The sequence below is a fragment of the Humulus lupulus genome, chromosome 5, assembly GCF_963169125.1.
Source record: "Humulus lupulus chromosome 5, drHumLupu1.1, whole genome shotgun sequence".
NCBI classification, from domain to species: domain Eukaryota; kingdom Viridiplantae; phylum Streptophyta; class Magnoliopsida; order Rosales; family Cannabaceae; genus Humulus; species Humulus lupulus.
Window position 1 is genome coordinate 232,265,555 of NC_084797.1, and position 4,682 is coordinate 232,270,236.

Sequence of the window (4,682 nt, forward strand, 5' to 3'; positions counted from 1 at the left end):
TTAACTGAATATATTGAAAACTTTATTTTCACATATTTGGTCATGCATGAAATTACTCTACAAAATTACTTCCTAATAGTAAAAATAGCAGGAACTATCTCACAAAAAATTTGTTGTCATGAATTTTGCAAAAATGTAACTCAAATTTTCAAAATGGTAATAAAAATATATTTCAATGCATGAATATGCTAACTACCCCAAATTTTAAGTGAGACATTGCCCTTAATGTCTAACGTTATGCACATTGTGGGAGCAGAAGAGAAAATGATAACCACCAAACAAGAACAAAACAACAAACCCCAAAAAGTAAAATCGCACAACATAAAACAAAACATACTAAAAAGGGAAAGATAAAACTTAATCAGTCTTTGGTAGACAAAAGCGCCGCTCTCAGGTAAGTCTACCAATTGCATGTGTTTGTGTACTATCTTGTATCAAAACTGAATTTTCTTTTATCACGCATCTCAAAAATAGAAGCATTAGTAACATTTTCAGGAAAAAGAAAATGTTCGGTTTCAAAATCGTGGAGAAAATTGTGTGAATGTTTCATTGCAAATATTTTTATGATTTCCTCAACGATTAAGTCTATCACATCAGTATGATAGCTCACATTTTCCTTTGGAGTGGTCGGAAGAATTTATGTATGGGAAATAGTTTCACTCCAAATAGTAATGGCATCATCCCCAATAGGTTTATAAATGAGAGTGGAGGATAGTGCTATAGTCTTAGGTGATGAATGAAATTGATTTTCATTATGTGAGTTAACAACGTCACTCCACTCCGAGATTTGAGTCTTAAGTTCTCTAACTTCCTCCATAAATTGTGCATTAAACTCTATTTGTGCCTCCATAAATGTGTAACATGTAACGACCCTGATTTTCAAGACTCGATAATGCGGAAATATAAATGTTTTCATTTAACAAAATGTCTCAAAAACCCGTATAAAAAAAAACTTTTTTAAAAAGTCGTATGGCCATACTTAACATTTAGTTACAAACATGTTTTATAAAGATTAGAGTGAGCCTAGTTTAGGAAAATTACACAACATTTCCAAAAATAAAAAGGCTTCCCAAAAGGTCGGTCCACATGTACATTTGCAAGGAAGACTCCAGCGCTCACTGCTCTGCCTTGCCCTTGCTCTTACCTACAACATGAAACAACTAGGTAAGCGAAAACGCTTAGTAAGATCAACTTTCAAACAAAGCATGTAGAGAATTAGGGTTCCGGACCCTACACAATCAATTTCAAGAACGCTAAAGCGTCCTGGCAAACTTATGGTCATGCCTGATAACCAATGATAAATTAATTCGTAACTAGATAAAAATCCTGCACTCAGAAAAAACCCAGAACAAGCAGATATATTATATCACAACTATATCTTATCAACAATTATATCCCTGCACTCAGAAAATCCCAGAGCAAGCAGATATATTATATCACAACTATATCTTATCAATAAATATATCCCTGCACTCATAAAATCCCAGAGCAAGCAGATATATTATATCACAACATAATTCGAGACCAACACTCGACAATTTCCAACAATTCATGCGTAACGCGCCCTCCAACATAATTGATAATCTGTAAAAGAGAACCGAGTCTCCACACTAAGATCTAGCCAATAAATATTCTCATCAAGGGTAACTATCGTGTTACCTAGGGCATCGCTACTTATTCAAGAGTGTAATCCAATTTACACAGTTTTACGGAGACTTCTATGTTAATCAGTGGTGCTGGTGAGCAGCTGCCCCTAGGGTGTTCAACCTCACTCAATCTTGGCAACCCCTAGTATCTCTAGGCACTCTCACGGAATGGCCAATATTCACGGCTGCTATCCGAGAATAACTTATCAGAGCACTTGCTCGGATTCTAACCGTCCAATGATTAAGTAAGCATGAGGGCCCCTAGGTCCCATTTATCTTGGCGCCCCTAGGTTTAACCAGCTTATCCTCATCTCATGGCCACTCGTCGCGGTAATGAACCGGACATAAATAAAATCAAGCAGTGTGACGGGGATCAACCGTCTAGGATATGACGGACTTCTACCGTTCATATTTTCTAAATCAGCACTCACTAGACTAACGTCTCTAAGCAACTTTCTATGACAGCCTATATATATGCATGTATCCCTATACTAACATACAAGACAATAATCATTTCATGTTGCAGCCATACAATATAAGTTGACTTACTTGGAGTCCTTAGCGCTCAGCAAGTTTTCACCCTCCAACGTTCAGTCCAATTACGCTTAGCCAATACTGTAGTTATCCATACAGTATACTCGGATTAATTATGGCACTCATAATTCATTATTATTATTTTGGGCAGTTTGGTCATTTTAATAAAAGTCATTTGTAAGGATTTACAATCCTTATTTGGTTTTAAACCTATTAAGGAAAGTTATACAAAATATTCGAGACTAAACCCTAAGTCTCGGGGAGACCTATCCTAAGGTCTCGATACCTAGGCTCGGGTATCACAATGGTATTTTCCCACAATGCGCTAAAAATCTTATTCTTTCAAGGTATCACTATTAATCCGCACTTTCGACTAGTCGGTTAAAATATGTAAGATTTTAGCCGGTATTATATCCAGAAAATACAAATAAATTCCTTAATTATTTTTAAAGAAAATAAACTCTTTAAATTTTCCTTTTATTTTTCTTAAGAATTTAATATCTAAAAACCGTTTTAAGAAAATTGCCTAATTTGTCTTAATTAGGAAAACCGTTATAAATTTCTCATCTTGACTAATTAATTTTCCAAAAGCAATTAATCAATTTTACTTACTAGGAAAATAATTTATTTAATTATTTTCTCAAAATATAGGGTTTTAAACCCTCTTTTAATTTATTAACTATTAATAAATTAAATCTCTTATTTTTAGAAAGAATAAAAACTCTTTAATAAAAATAATTCATTTAAACTCAAAGGGATAATTTTAGTGAAAATATGATTTCAAGACTTACCAATTTATATCTTGAAATAAGCAAAATTTTACTTTTTACCTTATGTTCCAAAATCTCATTTTTACACTAAGTGTGAAAAACCTAATTTTCACATTTTTAACTACATACTTCGTTAGTTCATAACTTGAAATTTACTTACCCAATTGTTACCAAAATTTCCCAATTCCATTTTTGTTATGCCATTTAGGTCTTTGTAAAATCTTAGGTCAAAATGAGCATTTTTGATTGGTGAAATCATTTTCCAACAATGAGGTAAAAATGACCTTATTTTCAAGTCCTTATTTTTTCCAAACTTTGACAGTTAATAACTTTCAAACCGTTTAATATTTTCTTACCAAATTTTACAGTGGACTAATAGGTTATGCCAGAAATATGTCCACAAAATTTTATAAAAAACTGGGTTCATTTGCCCTATACAGTGGCTGTCCAAACTTGGTTCCGAAAATGAGAATACGAAAAAACAGTTTTTTTACCTAAACTTTGAAATAGCATAACTTACTCATTTCTAAACATTTTTTAGTGTTTCAAAAGCTCAATAATATGTACTCAATCTCAAAAACATAACAGTACAATTTAATTTTACAAAAACAATATACAGTGGCTACTTGACCCCTTGGAAGTCACAGCTTAAAACATGTTTTGTTTTAGGGTATCCCACAAAACCCTTGGGGGTTTTGGTTCCCATTTTCAAAAATCAATACACATGCATCATAAAAATTATTAAACAACTACCATAACCTTATTACATCACCAACAAGAAACTTTAAGCATTAGATATACAAAATAATGCTTAAAACTAAAAACCCTACAACAAAATCATCAAAAGTAAACTTTTTACCTCTTTGGTGTTCTTGCTTAAGGTTTGGACCTTCCTATTAGCTTTGGCTCCTCCAAAACCTTTCAAAAACCCTAACCAACTTCCCCCAACAACATAGTTAATTAGCTATTTGAAACTCTAAGCTTAAAACTTTACAAAAGCCTAGATTAGTGAAGGTTTACCTTAGGGAAAATACTTCCTAGACCAAGACTTAGCCTCCAAGTTTTCCTTGGTGTTCTTGAGGTTGAATATTGAGAGAACACTTTGAATGGTCTTAAAAAAAGATGATAGTGAATGAGAGAGGGAGAGTGGTCGGTTTCTTAGGGGGGTTAGAAGAGTTTATGGTATCTAATTTATCTCAAAAACACTCAAGTGTTTTCCTCCCACTTGCCCACTTGACTTCTTAATTAAATGGGATTTAAATGTTATAAAAATTTGGGTTCACACCACTTTAAAACACCACATGGCCGGCCACCCTTTGCCATATATGATCATTTCATTTTTTTTTTATTTTTTTAATAAAGGTTTCATAAGAAGAAAAGTCTAAATTGGCTTTTGACACATTTTTTCACTCTTATTAAGTTTTAATCACCAAACTTAATATTAATTAATTAAATTAAATGTCTTTCACATTTAATTTAATTAATCACATAGTAAAATTTAACCTAAGGTCCATTCATGGAATAAAATTCCCCATTTCGGTAAAATTAGGCATTTAACACAAAATGCCCTAAAATTTCCATTTTATTTTAGGTTTATTATTTTTGACCAAACTTTAACTTTTATGAATGTATTTTATGCCCAAATTATAATTGCCATGATTTTTCATTTTATTTTCCGAGGATTTTACCCGATCAGGGTTTTTGTGTCGGTCCAGGACCGAAAGTCTTATCT

At 32.7% G+C, this 4,682-nt stretch overlaps 1 long non-coding RNA gene across 2 annotated transcripts; it reads right to left on the minus strand.

Moving 5' to 3' along the window:
- Nucleotides 1–892: 892 nt before the first annotated feature.
- LOC133834049 (uncharacterized) lies at nt 893–4,100 on the minus strand. 2 transcript variants are annotated; one of them, XR_009893291.1, is made up of 3 exons: nt 3,971–4,100; nt 3,810–3,888; nt 893–1,144 (listed from the first exon to the last, which is right to left on the minus strand). It is a non-coding gene; the product is annotated as an uncharacterized LOC133834049 (long non-coding RNA). The 2 variants fall into 2 exon arrangements; XR_009893290.1 differs by lacking the exon at nt 893–1,144 and adding an exon at nt 2,190–2,261.
- Between the last annotated feature and the right edge of the window lie 582 nt (nt 4,101–4,682).